This window comes from Musca autumnalis, unplaced genomic scaffold (genome assembly GCF_047663935.1).
Source record: "Musca autumnalis isolate F117 unplaced genomic scaffold, ASM4766393v1 scaffold_4, whole genome shotgun sequence".
Classification (NCBI taxonomy): Eukaryota; Metazoa; Arthropoda; class Insecta; order Diptera; family Muscidae; genus Musca; species Musca autumnalis.
This window is the reverse complement of record NW_027411977.1, coordinates 90792437-90815003: the sequence shown is the minus strand read 5'-3', so window position 1 is coordinate 90815003 and position 22567 is coordinate 90792437. Positions and strand designations below refer to the sequence as shown.

Below are 22567 nucleotides of genomic sequence, written 5' to 3'. Positions count from 1 at the left end.
TTCGTGGCGTTCGGTCCCAAATATTTTGTTCTAACCTCACAATTTTTCTTTTTGGATCTTTATTGTAAAGGTCTGGACATGCATTTTCTATATCGTTGGTTTTTGCATTTTTATATATATATGATTCTCGCACATATTCCGATGCGCGAACATATGCTTTTCCACGCAATATTTGGTTTTTTAGATGGCTGAAATACCCTTCAGCTGGGCTATTAGCAACGCGTGTATTTTCCGAATCAATAAATTTTCCCATTATATTAGACCATAAAGGTGCATACGGTATATACTTTTTTATAAAAATAGAAGCAAAAGCTTCTGAATAATAAATATTTTTTTCTCCATCGAATTCTAAATTACTTTTTACACTACATAAAATTTTGTTCGCTCTTGTGTAATACGGACTTTTCTTATAATTTGGAGACCTCTCAGAATCATATTCAACCTCATCGTCGTCATCGTCAACATCTTTTGTAACTAGTACTTCATCCATTTCAGGAGAAGTGCTCTTAATATTTCTGAAGGACTCTGTTACTGACGTACTTTTTGTTGGAGAGCACACAATTGTTAACACATGTTTGACCCAACGAAACAATTCTGTCGAGTCACTAATATTAATACCCACCCACATCTGCCAACGTAAAAATTCGCAAACCCCTTTTTCGGCATTTATTGCTTCTAAGTCTTTTACTACAATGCGCATAAAATGTGCGCAGCACAATTGAATTATAACGAATTTAGGATTTTCATGATTTTGGTAAACTTTGTAGCAGTCGCTTACGTAGTCCAGAATAGAAAATTGCCTTAAATCCGCATTAAATGCTTGTATTACAGCCGTAATTTGCGGTATACTCCAGTCAGAGCATACTCTTTTTGTAATGGGCCAAGTTAGACCATTTTCTAAGCAGTACGTCTTAAGAGACAACAGAAAGCAAAGTATGTTATTGGAGTAGTGTCTGCACAATAAGGCCTCTGCCACTGGATAGAGTACACCTTCTTTATTAGGGTCAATACGAATGTGAGCGATAATGGAGTATAAAAGTACTCTTTTCGATGACTCGTCGAATTTGTTTACTATTCTACCGGTGGAGTCCATGAAAAGAGTATTTCTACTAGATTTTAACAAGCGGAATTTATCCGCCTGTAAAAGATTCAAATGCTTATAGGCGTATAAATAAATTTTTTGAGGAATTGAAACTTCTTGTATATAGTTTTTCCAATCTTTTTCCATATACATTTTGTAGCAAATCTATAAAACTGTCATTATCCCTATACATGTCATGGTTAGCTTCTGATTTTATTTTTCTCGCAGCTGCCTTTGAAGGAATTCGTTGATTGTTGCCAACTTCCTGGAGTGCTGTACTCCGCCGATTGAGTTTTCGGTTCCTCCAAACCGAAGCTGGCATATTTCTGATTTCATTTTTTGCAACTTTCCGACTAACTCCTCTAGTTTGGTGTGCTTTTATAAAATTTGGATGACATGGCTCTCCTTTAGTCCCATAGATATATACTATATTATTATCTTCAAAACAATTTATAATAAATTTATATTTCCCGCAGCCATGCATGAAATATACGCATCTTGCGTAGAACGTTATTGGTTTTTTGTCTTCCAATGCATTAATGGGGTAAAATGAATAAAAATTTATTCCGCACACATTATTTATGGCCTGAAATTTTTCCCGAATGATATCCTCTAAATACGCAAAAAAATTCTTTTGTTTTGAAGATAGGAGGTCCTGTATAAATAGAATTTCGGCCTTAGTTAGTGTAAATTCGCCGTATTGTTTAAATGGTATTTTTTTCGATTTTACCGACTTAGATACGCCTTTTTTTATTTTAACCTTCCTATTAGGTTGTTTGGATACCAGAGTTTTCTTTCTCAGAGGCACATAGTCATTAAGGGTGGTGTCTGCTGAATCAGAAACATCTATGGTCTTGTGCAGAACACATTGCTCCTCTTTTGATTTATTCAAAGAATCTTTTATTGATTTCTTTGGATATGCTGGGCTATTATCGGTACTGTATGGTGTGACAAATTCAGATTCCGTTGACTGAATTTGATTGAATGATTTTATTGGAGGAATAATGACGACATCAGTAATAACAAAATCATTTGGTCCAGAATTTTGGATATTTACTGAAGGTGTAATTTGATGTGCATGGCTATTGTTAGTAAAATTTTGCATAGATAAGTCAAATTGATCAAATAGCGATACAGGTAAAAGGTAATTTAAATCATCTGATATTCTGGAATTGTTATCTTCTTTTGGTATGTTAAACTGTTCCTCTGGTTCAATACCATTTGGTGATTTGATTGGGAATTCGGGGCTGTTGTTATTAATATGTGTAGTGGACAACTCAAATTGTTGGGTAACTTCTATACATCTATTTAATGTTAACGGCATATAAAGCTTATCTTCTTTTAGGATATTAAAAGGTTCTTCTAATTGAATGGGATTTGATGATTTGGTTGGAGATTTACAGTTGCTATTATTAATATTTGACATGGATAAGTCAATTTGATCATAAGAAATTTCAGATATATGACTATTTAAACATTTTGAATATCTAGAAATCGTAATATCTTCTGTATTATTTACGACTCTCGTTGATGTTATAGATACGTTGTTAAAAATTGTTTGTGAGGTACAAAACTGTATGGATTCGGATTCTAAATCTTGTATGGCTAAAAGTTTAACAAATTTATTTTCTGGGCACTTATATTCAGGACTTTTTTCCGGCAAAACAGTGTTGGGGGCTGGTATGTTAAACTGTTCCTCTGGTTCAATACCATTTGGTGATTTGATTGGGAATTCGGGGCTGTTGTTATTAATATGTGTAGTGGACAACTCAAATTGTTGGGTAACTTCTATACATCTATTTAATGTTAACGGCATATAAAGCTTATCTTCTTTTAGGATATTAAAAGGTTCTTCTAATTGAATGGGATTTGATGATTTGGTTGGAGATTTACAGTTGCTATTATTAATATTTGACATGGATAAGTTAATTTGATCATAAGAAATTTCAGATATATGACTATTAAAACATTTTGAATATCTAGAAATCGTAATATCTTCGACTCTCGTTGATGTTATAGATACGTTGTTACAAAATGTTTGTGAGGTACACAACTGTATGGATTCGGATTCTAAATCTTGTATGTCTAAAAGTTTAACAAATTTATTTTCTGGGCACTTATATTCAGAACTTTTTTCCGGCAAAACAGTGTTGGGGGCTGGTATAATTTGTAGGTCTTTTTGAAAATCATCATTTATATCATTGACTGGGGATGTTAACGTTTGGAATTGTATGTTTAAAATGGATTCCATCGATGATACCAAATTTGGAATTTTGAATTTGCATCTTACTTCGGTGTTCTCCAACAACTTTTCCAAAGATATTTCCAAGGAGTCCTATTACACATAAAAACCACATAAAATATGTTTATAAAAGCAAATATCAACTTCTACAGTGCGGAAGAATGTCAACAGGATAGACATACAGTGAATCACAGTAAAAAGTATCCACTTTAGTCTTTTTCAGTAAAACTGCTATTGCGAAAAGATAATTAATAGCCCTGTTCCTTTACGTTCAAGAATCTTCAAGTTTTACCACTTTTTACTCGAAAAGCGTTCCTTTACTTCAGGCACAATACAAACTATGTACAGTCAACCAAAAAAGTCTACATACACCCTATAAATCTCGGGTTTTAAGGGTAAGGAAGCATTTTTATGAAAATCCAAGTACATAGTTCTATTTCATATCCCTAATAAACAATATAACATATAACAGAAATATATTCCATAATACGAATAACGGTAAATTCTATAAAAATTAAAAAAATAATAGGGAAAAAGTGTACATACACCCAATGAAATATTAAGATTACCGTAAATTTTATGGAATAAGCAATACAAATTTTACATTTTATTGCTTTATCGAATGTCTCTGGTTGTCTATGATATATTTTAGACAAAACAGGAACATATTTGTGCTTTAATTGACGTTATTTAAGGTCAGACTTCGCGTATAGCTCGTTAAGGCGGACCCTTGCAGATATCTTTGAGTTTTTCAGTCTGGTACTTTATAAAACCCCAGGAAATACAGTGGGATTAATTATTTTGAGATCCTAGAGCGCTTTGAAGTTGTTCTTATGGATAATATATGCTCCCGAGCTTCGCTAAATATGCGAATTCCTGAGTTTTTCATAAATTTTATAGTTTTCACAGCATTCCAAGGGTCAAAGTACAAGCAAGAACCTTGGAATTACCTTGTAATACATTTTTGGACCTTAACTCAATCAGAAATGTACAACATTATTATACAAACCCGTTCCTAAAGTTTCCAAAGTATCAAAATAAAAGCACCACCAAAGAATGCATGCAATTTGTATGAAATTTGCACTGTTAACTAGTATGCTCTCGTATTATGATCGTTGTGGTCACTTGATGCGCTATAAATGTCCGATACTTTTACATTGCTTATTCAATGGATGCTCGAGGATTGTACCAGACCATATTACAAGGTAATTCGAAGGCTTCTGTATGTAATTTTCCCCTTGGAATGCTGGGAAAACTATAAAATTTATAAAAATCGCAGTAATTTGCATATTTAGCGAAGCTCAGGAGCATATATTATCCATAACAACAACTTCAAAGCGCTCTAGGATCTCAAAATAATTAGTCCCACTGCATTTCCTGGGGTTTCATAAACTACCAGACTGAAAAACTCCAATATATCTGCAAGGGTCCGCCTTAACGAGCTATACGCGAAGTCTGACCTTAAATAACGTCAATTAAAGCACAAATATGTTCCTATTTTTTCTAAAATATATCATAGACAACCAGAGACATTCGATAAAGCAATAAAATGTCAAATTTGTATTGCTTATTCCCTAAATTTTACGGTAATCTTAATATTTCATTGGGTGTATGTACACTTTTTCCCTATTATTTTTTTAATTTTTATAGAATTTACCGTTATTCGTATTATGGAATATATTTCTGTTATATGTTATATTGTTTATTAGGGATATGAAATAGAACTGTGTATTTGGATTTTCATAAAAATGCTTCCTTACCCTTAAAACCCGAGATTTATAGGGTGTATGTAGACTTTTTTGGTTGACTGTATATGGGAGCAGTTTACAACTTTTGCTACTTTTGCCGGTTTTACCATTTTCTGAAGTAAAGGAACAGACCAAATGATATCCATTTGAATAATTTTTATATTTTTACATTAGTGTCTTGACCTGAATATTATAAAATAAAATTAACGAAATTCTAATAAATTTAGATAAAAAAATTAAAAATTGTAAAACAACATCGATTTTTACCTCACAGGGAAAAGTATCCACTCTAAAAGTTTTATGAAACAAAAAGGATTTCTTAGTCCCGGTGCACACTAGAGTTATTTCACTGAAATTTTGATATGAAATTATGCGTCTCTAGGTCGAGTTCCATAGTAGAGTAAAATTATGAAATTGTTGTAGTAGGGAATTCGACCTAAGAACACCTAATTTCATGAAATTTTTAAATGAAATTCACCCTAGTGTGGACCGGGACTTTTTAACTAAGTTTTCGGTGAAGGATATCTGAATTTTCCCCCATTGTTCTTACAAGGCAGTTTTCAGGGTTCCTACACTTTTGATGTTATGACTTCTTATATTTGTTTGTTCGGATTTAGGACAACATTCAAATTTTATCAAAAAATGACCCCAAGCACAAATCACACATTTTTCGATAATGGATGCCATGTAACTGTCAAAAAGTGATTTAAACACCTCCCCGATCCCCGGATATGAATCCTAAAGGCAATTTATGGAGTATTTTGGAGACAAATATAAGAAGTCATAACATCAAAAGTGTAGGAACCCTGAAAACTGCCATGTAAGAACAATGGCGGAAAATTCAGATATCCTTCACCGACAATTTAGTTAAATCTTTGACAAAATGGCTAAAAATGGTAAAGGATAACAAAGGACGTCATGCCAAGTGCTAAATCGCTAAGAAAACCTTTTTGTTTCATAAAACTCTTAGAGTGGATACTTTTCACTGTGAGGTAAAAATCGATGTACAATTTTTTATCTAAATTTACCAGAATTTCATTAATTTTATTTTATAATATTTAGGTCAAGACTCTAATGTAAAAATATAAAAATTATTCAAATCGATATCATTAATTATCTCTTCGCAATAGCAGTTTTACTGAAAGAAACTGAAGTGGATACTTTTCACTGTGACTCAATGTAGTTTGTCCAGTAAATGTATTCGAAACAAAGAAATGTGACATTTTTCCGTATTAATTTACGAAAATCGGAATGTCTATTATAAAATCAGTATAGATTGACAAGGTCTTGCATATTGATTTCTAAGCGATTTTTGTACCTTTATGGTTTGTTTTGAAGAATTCCCTTTGTCCTTAATTTAATTTGAGTTTAATAGACAAAATTTAATTCCTGGTTATGGATTCAAATGGTCTCATTTACTGTTTATATAATCTGGTAGCTTTTTGGTTGGAAGGTTGCCAATCCTGATCTAATAATTCTAAAGTTATTATTTATTTTAGTTGATGGCAATACATCCTAGTGAACTTAAGAAACTTATTGAAGGTCTAAGTTTTCAGATATTCCCGGTTTAATCCATATGGTAACCCCCAGATATTCGATGTCTACTGTTTTTGATACTTGTTAGTAGTTAATCCCTGTTTTCAAGTATTTTCCAAAAATACTTGGCATTTTGGAACCTCTATTACGTTTCGAAAACATTATTTGACAACTTGCTTTACATGTAGTTATTGGTTTTCGTTGTTTTTGTTGGACTACGTGGGTCAATTTTTTCTTTATGCCTAAAATATGTCGTCCAACTGATTTTTGCAAAAACCAAGACATTTTTATCACAATTATCAGTAAATTTTCATAAATTAATACAGAAAAATGTTTGTTTTCTGGATTCGAAAACATTAACTTGGAAAACTGTATTTACGTTAAGATAAAAATTATTTTGACTAGCGGACACACTACTAACGTAGCCTACACGGCTTTTTATTTTTAAAAAAGGTCTAAAAGTTATATATGTACCTAAAGTACAATCTCGATTTGACAAATCTAAACTAATTGGTTTCCATCACATACCAAATTACTACTTACCACCGCTTTAAATCTAGCATAAGCTCGCTTCCTTTGATTCAAATTGTTTGCCGTAAGTTTTAAGCAAAATAAAATTTCCAGTTGGTTTAGTTTTTCAAAAAAATCTGTATATATGTCATTGTTCGTCCAATTTAAAAAGTTATTTATTGTATAACCGTCCTCCTTTTTTTTAGAAAGTACACTTTTGAAAAATTTGAAAACACTAGCACTTTTTTGTCCATTTTTTAAAATATCTAATACACAGTAATCTATTAAACTGACTTGTTACCTCTTAAAGTTACGATGGTTCAACGTCAACTAACAAAATCTCTGGTATTGTCAAATATTTTTTTTTTTTTCAAATATTTTTTTGTTATCCAATTTTTTATTATTACATATAATTTCATGCTTGTAAAATGCAAGCAATTGAAAAATCGACTTTTTTTGTAATTTTCGACTTCTGATTAAATAAACTAGATATGTCATATAAATTTCATTATTATAATATTATATTCATATAATTTCAAGAACTTGTCAGAACGTAGCAGAAGTATTTTCTCAATTAAAAAACCGAGGGGTTAACATGCAAAAATATATAGAGACTGTTAATCGATTATTGCGGTGCTCACATTAAAAAAGACCGTTCTTTACTTTTCGGTAACATTTTAGTATAAGGTACTAGAAACGGAATATTTTTGTATGTCATCTTAAAGACAACTCTTCGGCCTACAAATCATTGTTTGACTTGTTAAAAATCTCAACTTGTTTCAAAGTTATCAACGTTTACATTTTTACTTCAGGTTGCATGATTTTTTATGATAGTCACTGTAAGGTGAATCACAGTCAAAAGTATCCACTTCAGTTTCTTTCATTAAAACTGCGATTGCCAAGAGCTTTTTTTTATTTGATTATTATTTTTATATTAGTTTCTTTACTTAAATATTATAAAATTAATGAAATTCATTTAAATTTAGATAAAAAATTAAAATTGCTAAAAACATCGATTTTTACCTCACAGTGAAAAGTATCCACTCTAAGAGTTCTATGAAACAAAAAGGTTTTCTTAGCGATTTAGATTTCGGATAAAATCTATATATTGGCTGATAGCTATTCAAGGGGCCTTTAATTTAAGCCAAGTTTCGTCCGCCCATCTTTTATAGTTTTGGAACAGTGGGCTATTATGTTCAGTATATATTTCATAGGTGGGCCCAAGGTAGATCGCAAAATGCAGATCTCTGAAATTGATTTCGGATAAAACCTATATATGGGCTGATAGCTATTCAAGAGGCCTTTAATTTAAGCCAAGTTTCGTCCGCCCATCTTTTATAGTTTTTGCACAATGGGCTGTTCTGTTTAGTGTCTTTTTCATAGGTGGGCAAAAGGTAGATCGCAAAAATGCAGATCTCTGAAATTGATTTCGGATAAAACCTATATATGGGCTGATAGCTATTCAAGAGGCCTTTAATTTAAGCCATATTTCGTCCGCCCATCTTTTATAGTTTTTTAACAGTGGGCTATTATGTTCAGTATATATTTCATAGGTGGGCCCATGGTAGATCGCAAAATGCAGATCTCTGAAATTGATTTCGGATAAAACCTATATATGGGCTGATAGCTATTCAAGAGGCCTTTAATTTTAAGCCAAGTTTCGTCCGCCCATCTTTTATAGTTTTTGCACAATGGGCTGTTCTGTTTAGTGTCTTTTTCATAGGTGGGCCCAAGGTAGATCGCAAAAATGCAGATCTCTGAAATTGATTTCGGATAAAACCTATATATGAGCTAATAGCTATTCAAGAGGCCTTTAATTTAAGCCATATTTCGTCCGCCCATCTTTTATAGTTTTTTAACAGTGGGCTATTATGTTCAGTATATATTTCATAGGTGGGCCCATGGTAGATCGCAAAATGCAGATCTCTGAAATTGATTTCGGATAAAACCTATATATGGGCTGATAGCTATTCAAGAGGCCTTTAATTTTAAGCCAAGTTTCGTCCGCCCATCTTTTATAGTTTTTGCACAATGGGCTGTTCTGTTTAGTGTCTTTTTCATAGGTGGGCCCAAGGTAGATCGCAAAAATGCAGATCTCTGAAATTGATTTCGGATAAAACCTATATATGGGCTAATAGCTATTCAAGAGGCCTTTAATTTAAGCCATATTTCGTCCGCCCATCTTTTATAGTTTTTTAACAGTGGGCTATTATGTTCAGTATATATTTCATAGGTGGGCCCAAGGTAGATCGCAAAATGCAGATCTCTGAAATTGATTTCGGATAAAACCTATATATGGGCTGATAGCTATTCAAGAGGCCTTTAATTTAAGCCAAGTTTCGTCCGCCCATCTTTTATAGTTTTGGCACAGTGGGCTATTATGTCAAGTGTATATTTCAGAGGTGGGCCCAAGGTAAATCGCAAAATGCAGATCTCTGAAATTGATTTCGGATAAAACCTATATATGGGCTGATAGCTATTCAAGAGGCCTTTAATTTAAGCCAAGTTTCGTCCGCCCATCTTTTATAGTTTTTGCACAATGGGCTGTTCTGTTTAGTGTCTTTTTCATAGGTGGGCCCAATGTAAATCGCAAAATGCAGATCTCTGAAATTGATTTCGGATAAAACCTATATATGGGCTGATAGCTATTCAAGAGGCCTTTAATTTAAGCCAAGTTTCGTCCGCCCATCTTTTATAGTTTTTGCACAATGGGCTGTTCTGTTTAGTGTCTTTTTCATAGGTGGGCCCTAAGGTAAATCGCAAAACGCAGATCTCTGAAATTGATTTCGGATAAAATCTATATATTGGCTGATAGCTATTCAAGAGGCCTTTAATTTAAGCCAAGTTTCGTCCGCCCATCTTTTATAGTTTTTGCACAATGGGCTGTTCTGTTTAGTGTCTTTTTCATAGGTGGGCCCAAGGTAGATCGCAAAAATGCAGATCTCTGAAATTGATTTCGGATAAAACCTATATATGGGCTGATAGCTATTCAAGAGGCCTTTAATTTAAGCCAAGTTTCGTCCGCCCATCTTTTATAGTTTTGGAACAGTGGGCTATTATGTTCAGTATATATTTCATAGGTGGGCCCAAGGTAGATCGCAAAATGCAGATCTCTGAAATTGATTTCGGATAAAACCTATATATAGGCTGATAGCTATTCAAGAGGCCTTTAATTTAAGCCAAGTTTCGTCCGCCCATCTTTTATAGTTTTTGCACAATGGGCTGTTCTGTTTAGTGTCTTTTTCATAGGTGGGCCCAAGGTAGATCGCAAAAATGCAGATCTCTGAAATTGATTTCGGATAAAACCTATATATGGGCTGATAGCTATTCAAGAGGCCTTTAATTTAAGCCAAGTTTCGTCCGCCCATCTTTTATAGTTTTTGCACAATGGGCTGTTCTGTTTAGTGTCTTTTTCATAGGTGGGCCCTAAGGTAAATCGCAAAACGCAGATCTCTGAAATTGATTTCGGATAAAATCTATATATTGGCTGATAGCTATTCAAGAGGCCTTTAATTTAAGCCAAGTTTCGTCCGCCCATCTTTTATAGTTTTTGCACAATGGGCTGTTCTGTTTAGTGTCTTTTTCATAGGTGGGCCCTAAGGTAAATCGCAAAACGCAGATCTCTGAAATTGATTTCGGATAAAATCTATATATTGGCTGATAGCTATTCAAGAGGCCTTTAATTTAAGCCAAGTTTCGTCCGCCCATCTTTTATAGTTTTTGCACAATGGGCTGTTCTGTTTAGTGTCTTTTTCATAGGTGGGCCCAAGGTAGATCGCAAAAATGCAGATCTCTGAAATTGATTTCGGATAAAACCTATATATGGGCTGATAGCTATTCAAGAGGCCTTTAATTTAAGCCAAGTTTCGTCCGCCCATCTTTTATAGTTTTGGAACAGTGGGCTATTATGTTCAGTATATATTTCATAGGTGGGCCCAAGGTAGATCGCAAAATGCAGATCTCTGAAATTGATTTCGGATAAAACCTATATATAGGCTGATAGCTATTCAAGAGGCCTTTAATTTAAGCCAAGTTTCGTCCGCCCATCTTTTATAGTTTTTGCACAATGGGCTGTTCTGTTTAGTGTCTTTTTCATAGGTGGGCCCAAGGTAGATCGCAAAAATGCAGATCTCTGAAATTGATTTCGGATAAAATCTATATATTGGCTGATAGCTATTCAAGAGGCCTTTAATTTAAGCCAAGTTTCGTCCGCCCATCTTTTATAGTTTTGGCACAGTGGGCTATTATGTCAAGTGTATATTTCAGAGGTGGGCCCAAGGTAAATCGCAAAATGCAGATCTCTGAAATTGATTTCGGATAAAACCTATATATGGGCTGATAGCTATTCAAGAGGCCTTTAATTTAAGCCAAGTTTCGTCCGCCCATCTTTTATAGTTTTTGCACAATGGGCTGTTCTGTTTAGTGTCTTTTTCATAGGTGGGCCCAAGGTAGATCGCAAAAATGCAGATCTCTGAAATTGATTTCGGATAAAACCTATATATGGGCTGATAGCTACTCAAGAGGCCTTTAATTTAAGCCAAGTTTCGTCCGCCCATCTTTTATAGTTTTGGAACAGTAGGCTATTATGTTCAGTATATATTTCATAGGTGGGCCCAAGGTAGATCGCAAAATGCAGATCTCTGAAATTGATTTCGGATAAAATCTATATATTGGCTGATAGCTATTCAAGAGACCTTTAATTTAAGCCAAGTTTCGTCCGCCCATCTTTTATAGTTTTGGCACAGTGGGCTATTATGTCAAGTGTATATTTCAGAGGTGGGCCCAAGGTAAATCGCAAAATGCAGATCTCTGAAATTGATTTCGGATAAAATCTATATATTGGCTGATAGCTATTCAAGAGGCCTTTAATTTAAGCCAAGTTTCGTCCGCCCATCTTTTATAGTTTTTGCACAATGGGCTGTTCTGTTTAGTGTCTTTTTCATAGGTGGGCCCAAGGTAGATCGCAAAAATGCAGATCTCTGAAATTGATTTCGGATAAAACCTATATATGGGCTGATAGCTACTCAAGAGGCCTTTAATTTAAGCCAAGTTTCGTCCGCCCATCTTTTATAGTTTTTGCACAATGGGCTATTATGTTCAGTATATATTTCATAGGTGGGCCCAAGGTAGATCGCAAAATGCAGATCTCTGAAATTGATTTCGGATAAAACCTATATATGAGCTGATAGCTACTCAAGAGGCCTTTAATTTAAGCCAAGTTTCGTCCGCCCATCTTTTATAGTTTTGGAACAGTAGGCTATTATGTTCAGTATATATTTCATAGGTGGGCCCAAGGTAGATCGCAAAATGCAGATCTCTGAAATTGATTTCGGATAAAACCTATATATGGGCTGATAGCTATTCAAGAGGCCTTTAATTTAAGCCAAGTTTCGTCCGCCCATCTTTTATAGTTTTTGCACAATGGGCTGTTCTGTTTAGTGTCTTTTTCATAGGTGGGCAAAAGGTAGATCGCAAAAATGCAGATCTCTGAAATTGATTTCGGATAAAACCTATATATGGGCTGATAGCTATTCAAGAGGCCTTTAATTTAAGCCAAGTTTCGTCCGCCCATCTTTTATAGTTTTTGCACAATGGGCTGTTCTGTTTAGTGTCTTTTTCATAGGTGGGCCCAAGGTAGATCGCAAAAATGCAGATCTCTGAAATTGATTTCGGATAAAACCTATATATGAGCTGATAGCTACTCAAGAGGCCTTTAATTTAAGCCAAGTTTCGTCCGCCCATCTTTTATAGTTTTGGAACAGTAGGCTATTATGTTCAGTATATATTTCATAGGTGGGCCCAAGGTAGATCGCAAAATGCAGATCTCTGAAATTGATTTCGGATAAAACCTATATATGGGCTGATAGCTATTCAAGAGGCCTTTAATTTAAGCCAAGTTTCGTCCGCCCATCTTTTATAGTTTTTGCACAATGGGCTGTTCTGTTTAGTGTCTTTTTCATAGGTGGGCAAAAGGTAGATCGCAAAAATGCAGATCTCTGAAATTGATTTCGGATAAAACCTATATATGGGCTGATAGCTATTCAAGAGGCCTTTAATTTAAGCCAAGTTTCGTCCGCCCATCTTTTATAGTTTTTGCACAATGGGCTGTTCTGTTTAGTGTCTTTTTCATAGGTGGGCAAAAGGTAGATCGCAAAAATGCAGATCTCTGAAATTGATTTCGGATAAAACCTATATATGGGCTGATAGCTATTCAAGAGGCCTTTAATGCAAGCCAAGTTTCGTCCGCCCATCTTTTATAGTTTTGGCACAGTGGGCTATTATGTCAAGTGTATATTTCAGAGGTGGGCCCAAGGTAAATCGCAAAATGCAGATCTCTGAAATTGATTTCGGATAAAACCTATATATGGGCTGATAGCTATTCAAGAGGCCTTTAATTTAAGCCAAGTTTCGTCCGCCCATCTTTTATAGTTTTTGCACAATGGGCTGTTCTGTTTAGTGTCTTTTTCATAGGTGGGCAAAAGGTAGATCGCAAAAATGCAGATCTCTGAAATTGATTTCGGATAAAACCTATATATGGGCTGATAGCTATTCAAGAGGCCTTTAATTTAAGCCAAGTTTCGTCCGCCCATCTTTTATAGTTTTTGCACAATGGGCTGTTCTGTTTAGTGTCTTTTTCATAGGTGGGCCCAAGGTAGATCGCAAAAATGCAGATCTCTGAAATTGATTTCGGATAAAACCTATATATGGGCTGATAGCTACTCAAGAGGCCTTTAATTTAAGCCAAGTTTCGTCCGCCCATCTTTTATAGTTTTGGAACAGTAGGCTATTATGTTCAGTATATATTTCATAGGTGGGCCCAAGGTAGATCGCAAAATGCAGATCTCTGAAATTGATTTCGGATAAAACCTATATATGGGCTGATAGCTATTCAAGAGGCCTTTAATTTAAGCCAAGTTTCGTCCGCCCATCTTTTATAGTTTTTGCACAATGGGCTGTTCTGTTTAGTGTCTTTTTCATAGGTGGGCAAAAGGTAGATCGCAAAAATGCAGATCTCTGAAATTGATTTCGGATAAAACCTATATATGGGCTGATAGCTATTCAAGAGGCCTTTAATTTAAGCCAAGTTTCGTCCGCCCATCTTTTATAGTTTTTGCACAATGGGCTGTTCTGTTTAGTGTCTTTTTCATAGGTGGGCCCAAGGTAGATCGCAAAAATGCAGATCTCTGAAATTGATTTCGGATAAAACCTATATATGGGCTGATAGCTACTCAAGAGGCCTTTAATTTAAGCCAAGTTTCATCCGCCCATCTTTTATAGTTTTGGAACAGTAGGCTATTATGTTCAGTATATATTTCATAGGTGGGCCCAAGGTAGATCGCAAAATGCAGATCTCTGAAATTGATTTCGGATAAAACCTATATATGGGCTGATAGCTATTCAAGAGGCCTTTAATTTAAGCCAAGTTTCGTCCGCCCATCTTTTATAGTTTTTGCACAATGGGCTGTTCTGTTTAGTGTCTTTTTCATAGGTGGGCAAAAGGTAGATCGCAAAAATGCAGATCTCTGAAATTGATTTCGGATAAAACCTATATATGGGCTGATAGCTATTCAAGAGGCCTTTAATTTAAGCCAAGTTTCGTCCGCCCATCTTTTATAGTTTTGGCACAGTGGGCTATTATGTCAAGTGTATATTTCAGAGGTGGGCCCAAGGTAAATCGCAAAATGCAGATCTCTGAAATTGATTTCGGATAAAACCTATATATGGGCTGATAGCTATTCAAGAGGCCTTTAATTTAAGACAAGTTTCGTCCGCCCATCTTTTATAGTTTTTGCACAATGGGCTGTTCTGTTTAGTGTCTTTTTCATAGGTGGGCCCAATGTAAATCGCAAAATGCAGATCTCTGAAATTGATTTCGGATAAAACCTTTATATGGGCTGATAGCTATTCAAGAGGCCTTTAATTTAAGCCAAGTTTCGTCCGCCCATCTTTTATAGTTTTTGCACAATGGGCTGTTCTGTTTAGTGTCTTTTTCATAGGTGGGCAAAAGGTAGATCGCAAAAATGCAGATCTCTGAAATTGATTTCGGATAAAACCTTTATATGGGCTGATAGCTATTCAAGAGGCCTTTAATTTAAGCCAAGTTTCGTCCGCCCATCTTTTATAGTTTTGGAACAGTGGGCTATTATGTCAAGTGTATATTTCATAGGTGGGCCCAAGGTAGATCGCAAAAATGCAGATCTCTGAAATTGATTTCGGATAAAACCTATATATGGGCTGATAGCTATTCAAGAGACCTTTAATTTAAGCCAAGTTTCGTCCGCCCATCTTTTATAGTTTTGGCACAATGGGCTGTTCTGTTCAGTGTCTTTTTCAATACAGCTCTTTGATATATATTAAACACGTATTTATGCCTCCTTCATTCATTTTGTTCAGAATTGTTTATACTTTACCGTTATTTTAATAGTTATGACCATAAATTATAATTTGCGATTCAATTTGTTCTCCAATTTTAGTTAAATATGTTTTCTCTGAGTCACCCTGTGAATGGTTTGCGCCTTTGCTAAAAATTAATTTTTCCAATATAATTTCCAATATAACTTCACAGGCATAGCGTTGTTGTGGTAGAAAGGTGAAATATTTGTGTACGTCCCGTCGTTATTTAGGTTTAGCAGTTATGGATTCAGGAAAATCAAAATAGTTTTGATTTTCAAAATGAAACCAAATCAATCCGATGAATAGGGTTTATTTTCAAAATTGTCAAAAAGAAATTTTGAAAAAAAGAAAACATTGTGTTAGGAATGAAATAAAAAAATTAAGTTCATTCGTTTTTTAGAGGACAATCTGAAGATTTCGGTTGCAGATTGAATGCTTTGCTACACACTTATCAAGCACACACGTACATACATCGTGGTGTTTAATGTGAGTACCTGCCATGTGGCCTACCCCACAGTGCTCTTAACACGGGGTGAATACAATGCGTCTACCAACGCCCCTGCACGGAAAGTACGGGTACCAATTCGCCCACACGTATTTGGACGTGATCGCCTCCTTGGTTAGGAGCGGATCCTATCTAAACTCCTGTCTTTCTTTGGGTCAGGCACCCGGTTGAAGTGCAACTCCACACTCGAGCCCAAACTCTACCCGCGATTTGGGTCTAAACCACAGCCACCGCGATGCTCCCACGAGGGGGCCAACACCAACTGCCAGGTCAGATCCGAAGATCTGGGGGCACCTGGCACGCGCGGTACCAAAATATAGCCTCCGGTCAAGCTTCGTGGCCAATGACCACTACCAGTTGGACTCCAAACAGTCCCGGACTGGTGACCTTCTCCAATCAAGCCAGCGGAAAAACATACAAGACAGGACCACAAACAATTAACATGCTGTCCTCACGGACTGAACAATGGGCCCACAGGGACCGCGGCAACGGACAACACAACACAAACAATAGACGAAGCCACCCTCACGGATGACCGGCACGACATCCACACCAGGATCCAACGCCGCACCACTCAACTTCTCCGAACCACCTCCTCCTCCAACACCAACACACCCAACTGCAGAGATGACTATGTGGAGGAATTACCTCCACTAAGTCTAGTCCTTCTCCTATCAAACACTTCACGTGCATACCTACTTAAACAACTAAAGGTCCGACTGTCTCCAAGTGCCCTACTGAAATCCCACCCCGCCCCTCCATACGTTATACCCATATTGACTAAAACTCTAATGTCATCATAGTAAGGACATTCCGTCAGTATATGCCTCCAGTCCTCAGTCATACCACACCCACATAAATCTGTCCTGGACAGGCCTCTTGCATATAAAAATGCATTTAGAGAGAGTAAGAATCCCAGACTCATGCTTAAGCTGAAGTCTGGGCGGTCCAGTACGAACGTTGTGTCACGAATAAATTCGTACGTCACCCGCCCGTTGTCACTGTCCGTCCACCTAGTCCGCCACCTAACAGCAGCACGCTCCCGAAGGATTGCACTGCGCCGCCCAACATCCCCATCCACCAGATCAGAAGGCCCGAGCCAATCATCCTCAGACAGTTGCAAGCCACGCTTCAGCTTGTACAGAACAGTCCTAAATCTCGCTTCCAGGTCAAAGGGCAGGGCGCCAAGTAGCACCTGCATTGCGTCCGTGGACACAATGCGACACTCTGGCAGACATGTTAACATGACCACTCGTTGACACGACAAGAGCTTCCTCCGCCCAACAACAGATTCTGCTGCAGCACACCATACAGGCGCCCCATATGTTGTAGAGTTGTATAGTTCATGAACGAACTAGTTCAATTGAACGATTCAATGAATAGAGCTTATGAACTAGATCAGTCGATATAGTTCAATAGTTCACTGAACTATAATCAGTCAGCGACCGTACGATCAACGAACGAACGATTCACAATCTAGTTCAACATGTCGTTCACATATGCATAAAGTTACGCCGTTGTCTGTGTTAAGTGGTTCCTTCGTAATGTGATGAGTTTGTTTACGTTTTGGATGAAGGTACAATGAATAGCTGTTCGAAAGTGAAGATTTCTTCAAAAACACAACAAATTCCACATATTCCCATATTGAATGGGCCTGGTTTTGGATCACTGTCGGCCTCATACACAAAAGTGTAAAAAATACATGAGTCTCTCGCAATTTGCCCACCATTGTTTTGGATAGAAAAAAAAATAAATAAAAAGAAACACACACGCACAAAGCTTTTTCGCATTGACAGTTTCTACACACACACACAACATAAGATTTTTGCCAGCCAACTAAATAAAGGACGTGTATTCTTAAATTAATACCAACTTACAGACTGTTTCTGTATGCCGAAAGAAGAATGTGTGCGAAAGAAACACGTCCAAACTCTTGTGTGATTTTCAAATTTGTTTTTTGTTTTGAAGCAAAAGCAAAGGTAAAATTGTTTCGAAAACTAAAGTTCGGGCGTGTTTCATTCGCACACATTCTTCTTTCGACATACAGAAACTGGCTGTTAATCTTTCTTTATGAATGGAATAAAACACGTAAATTTAAAACTTTTGTTCTGTTGTATTTAAATTATATTATTCTATTGTGTGTTTCTATTTGGTGTATATACACACACGTACAGAAAGAGTTCATCGGATGGACAAGCCAATTTGAAAGGAGTGGATTGATATGGCATATCTTAGAGCTTGTTTTAATTTTGCGCAAAATGTTATGTCTGCCAAATTTTGGACCGTTTGAGAGTTATCCTGCGCTCCATCCACTACACATGGTTTCAAAGCGAGTTTAAAATTTTAAAAAAAATTGTTAAAAAAAAAATCAAAATGATTCGTGAACAGGTCCTAAACTGTAATTTATCAGAAATTTTGTGTGGGAGGTACCTGAAGAAGTGGGCCGATATATTCCATATTCGAACATGATCTGTCTGGTAGAAAAGTTACGATGTGCAAAGTTTTGGATCAAATCGGTAGGTCCCTTCGAGAGTTGTCATGAGCATAATTTTCGCGAACATTTTTGTACTTTTGTGGGGGAGGTACCCGAGGGAGTGGACCGATATGGTCCATCTTCGAACTTAAACTAGGTTTGGACGAAATATTACGAAAGGAAATTTTTGGACTAAATCGGCTAATACGTTAGAGAGTTATTGCGGGCAGCAGCCAGCCAGACAGAAGGACGGACATGGCTAAATCGACTCCAAATTGTCTGAAGCGGATTTCGCCCAAACATGCTTGAGTACTAAAATCATTATTTCGATGTGGCACAATTTGGTCGCATTTTGAGGGTATATAAATCGGAACTTTCAGTATGAAGAAGTAATTCTTGAAATGTTAAGTTCTATTGAACTAAACACAGTTTTGCCAGGTAATAAATATAGAGCAAGGTTTTGAGTGATGTCAACAGTAGCAAATTTCAAAATATTCTCGTTACCTTTTATTTCCACTCGGTTGGCAGTAGCGGTAGATGATATTCTTGAATAAACAAATTCGCACTTAAACTGATTCATTCACTTTTTTCAATTTGCAATTTGAATAACAAATTAGAATGGCTTTATTTATTTATTTTTTCTTTTTTTAAATTGGAAACACTTGAAAAAATTCTTTTTTAGAGCACAATTTTGTTTCTTTTTGGAATTTTTTCACGTTTTACTTTTAATTATTGCTTTGAATTTTTGTTTCAAACTTTTTTTCAATAATTGTGAAATGGTTGGTTATATAGACGGCTTAATACGAAACAAACACACAAACTGGAAACAAACGACGTAAAAATATTTACGATAATTTTTTGTTGTATACAATGAAGACTACGTCGCTCCGCCACAGATGTCAACAAAACACAAATCTCTCTCACAGACAGACAGACGAGACGAATAAATAAATATCTATGAAATTTACACTTTTAGCTGAGATTTTATTTGTTTGGTTTTTTGTTTCTTTTTGTTTTGTTTTGTCACTCAACCAACGACCCGACCCGACCGACAGAATATCCAGGGAACCACCAACAGCTTGCTAGTTTGACGAGACGACTCTTTTAAAACGCTATCAAGTCGCGACAACAAAGCCCACCAAAAAACACGCAACTACAATATGTATTTTTCCTCTTCAATAAGACCGACGACTGACTTTTCTTGATGCATTAATTTGTGGGCCTGGCCCAATGTGAGGTTGAAATTATCAAATCACTTGTAACTCGTTTTCACATCACAATAACCCATTAGGGAAGGAGCACGGAGGATATTGCACACGCATAATATTTCAACAAAACCATGGGCAAAATATTACAATTTTGGGGCAAAAAAACTAAGACACAAATAAACAATGAATGTCAACGATCGGTAGTTGGAAAAACAAAAATATGTAAATCGACAATCGAATTTGGGCACTTCTCCGTATAACGAACCGTTTCGTTGCGTTCTTAAAAGTTTACTAGTTTGTTGGTGCACAAGATGCACACAACCGAGACCCCATACCTCCAATAAACTTGTGGAGACCAAACAAACAGCGAGAGAGTGAGAGCGAACAACATTGTTGTCGAATTTAGATTTTTGGCATTTTATGAGAAATTTCGAATATTTTTACATTAACAACAAAAACTTACTCGCATTCATGCTCTTTGGTTTCTCATACTCACTCTCCCCAAACACGCACGCATTCCCCCCAATGAAACGCCAACACCCACCGTACCAAAGAAACACCAACAACTAACTCGTCTTATCAATGGAATTCAACCAAACAAAACAAATGCATTTGCATGAAGCGGGGTGGGGGGGTTCCCAAGATCAATGGTTTGGATGGATGGAAGAATTCTTCAAATGTCAACGTTTCTAACAAAATAAATATTGAATGGTATTGAATTTTAAAACAAGAAAAAGTAATAGTAAATAAGGGAATGGTAAATTCTTGACACCACATAAAAATAAAAATTTCATAGACCAGTTAGAAATAAATTAAATAATGGAGAAGTAAAGGCCTGCGTACATAAGCTGCCTTGCCTGCTTACCTTGCTTACTTCTGATAAAAGAATAAAAAAGAAAAGGGCAACCCAGTTCGAAATTTCCTCGGCCTTCTTTATTCTTTCATTTTTATTATGTCAAAAATGAAGCAGGAAAGCAAGGCAATCAGGCAGAGCAGCTTATGTACGCAGGCCTTAATCCGTAAACGAACGAACACACTGCCTATAATTAACAGTAGATTTTTCTAAATATAACCGTATTAGTCGGCTTTAGCGACAGCTTAATACCCTCAGCAAAACAAAGAAGATGAATTCTGTAACTCATTTTTAGCTACCGACAAAAGTCAGTAAAATTAAAACATGGAAAACCTCGGTAGGGTCTTCTATAGAAAACCTCGATAGGGGTCTTTCATAGAATAGAAGACCTCAGTAGGCGTCTTCCATAGAATAGAAGACCTCAGTAGGGGTCTTTCATAGAATAGAAGACTTCGGTAGGGGTCTTCTATAGAATATGTTCTATATACACGCAGAAAAATATATGTTAGAAATATGTTTGGATCCAAATAAATATTTGTTTGGGACTGATTGCAAACAAATTTATGTTTGGATCCAAACATAATTTGTTCGTGTCACCATCACATTGACAATGTATCAACAAACCACAACACAACCCCCACCATCGCCGATAACATTGAGACTTTATCAACAAACCGCACACACACAACAACTACCGCTGTCCCAACAATTGTTGTTAGTTAACTGACAAACCAAACAACTACAGTGCGTTTGTGTCGAAAAAACAAAGTTCGTATAGTCAAATACTTCGCAACCAAAAATTTGTAACAAACAAACATAGTGTGAATAGTCCTCGAAATACATCCCCCATCTATTGCAGCTGAAGAGCGTCAGCTGCCACGACAAACTAGAATAGTGGTTTGGCTCAACTACGCTCGGTCCTAAATTCTTATTGGACGGAAATCGACCGCGCCGTGTAAGACATCTGCCCAGTATGTGGCATAGGCCCGCACGACACAAAACACCTATTCAACTGCCCAGTCAAACCTACTCATCTAACTCCAGTGGATCTGTGGTTTTTTTAATCTCTCAGAAAACCAGTATTTTTTTCTGCTTGCAAACAAATATATGTTTGCTGCAAAATATGTTTGGGACATATGTTAGAGAGGCCATTTTTTTCTGTGTGTAGAAGTCATCGGTAGAATCTTCTATATATAGAAGACCCCGGTAGGGTTCTCCATAGAAGGGAAGACCTCGGTAGGGGTCTTCTATAGAATAGAAGACTTCGGTAGGGGTCTTCCATAGAAGAGAAGACCTCGTTAGGGGTCTTCTACAGAATAAAAGACCTCGGTAGAGGTCTTCTATAGAATAGAAGGCCTTGGTAGGGGTCTTCTATAGAATAGAAGACCTTGGTAGGGGTCTTCTATAGAATAGGAGACCTCGGTAGTGTTCTTCTACATAATAAAAGACCTTGGTAGGGGTCTTGTATAGAATAGGAGACCTCGGTAGGGGTCTTCTACATAATAAAAGACCTCGGTAGGGGTCTTCTACAGAATAGAAGACCTCGTTAGCGGTCTTCTATAGAATAGAATATAGAATAGAAGTCCATGTATTTTTGTAAACAAAGTTGGGAAGATAGTTTTTTTGGCCAAAGGACGAACGCTATTTATTTTGGTAAAAATTGGTTCAGATTTGGATATAGCCCCCATATATATCTTCGGCCGGATTTAAGACATTTGGTGCACGAAACACGCTATATATGTCCGATTTCAATTAAATTTGGAATGTGCGACGGTATTTAGTCTAGAAATAAGTGTGCCAAATTATATAGAAATCGGTTCAGATTTGGATATAGCCCCCATATATATTTTCGCCCGATTTAAGGTATTTGGTGCACGAAACACGCTATATATGACCGATTTCAATTAAATTTGGAATGTGCGATGGTATTTAGTTTAGAAATAAGTGTGCCGTATTATATAGAAATCTGTTCAAATTTGGATATAGCTCCCATATATATTATCGGCCGAGAAAAATT

At 36.2% G+C, this 22567-nt stretch overlaps 1 protein-coding gene and 1 long non-coding RNA gene across 6 annotated transcripts in view; both read right to left on the bottom strand.

Annotated features, from left to right (window-relative positions):
* The window catches only part of Sarm (sterile alpha and armadillo motif), a 374264-nt gene extending 354274 nt beyond the window's left edge, over positions 1-19990 (bottom strand). For all 5 annotated transcript variants that reach the window (XM_073980092.1, XM_073980094.1, XM_073980109.1 and 2 more), the window contains exon 1: positions 18994-19990. The gene's annotated coding sequence lies outside the window, so the exon portion shown is untranslated. The remainder of the gene's footprint in view (positions 1-18993) is intronic.
* Positions 245-5448, bottom strand: LOC141402120 (uncharacterized). Its single transcript, XR_012412534.1, has 2 exons — positions 5132-5448; positions 245-3661 (listed from the first exon to the last, which is right to left on the bottom strand). It is a non-coding gene; the product is annotated as an uncharacterized lncRNA (long non-coding RNA).
* Positions 19991-22567: the final 2577 nt, after the last annotated feature.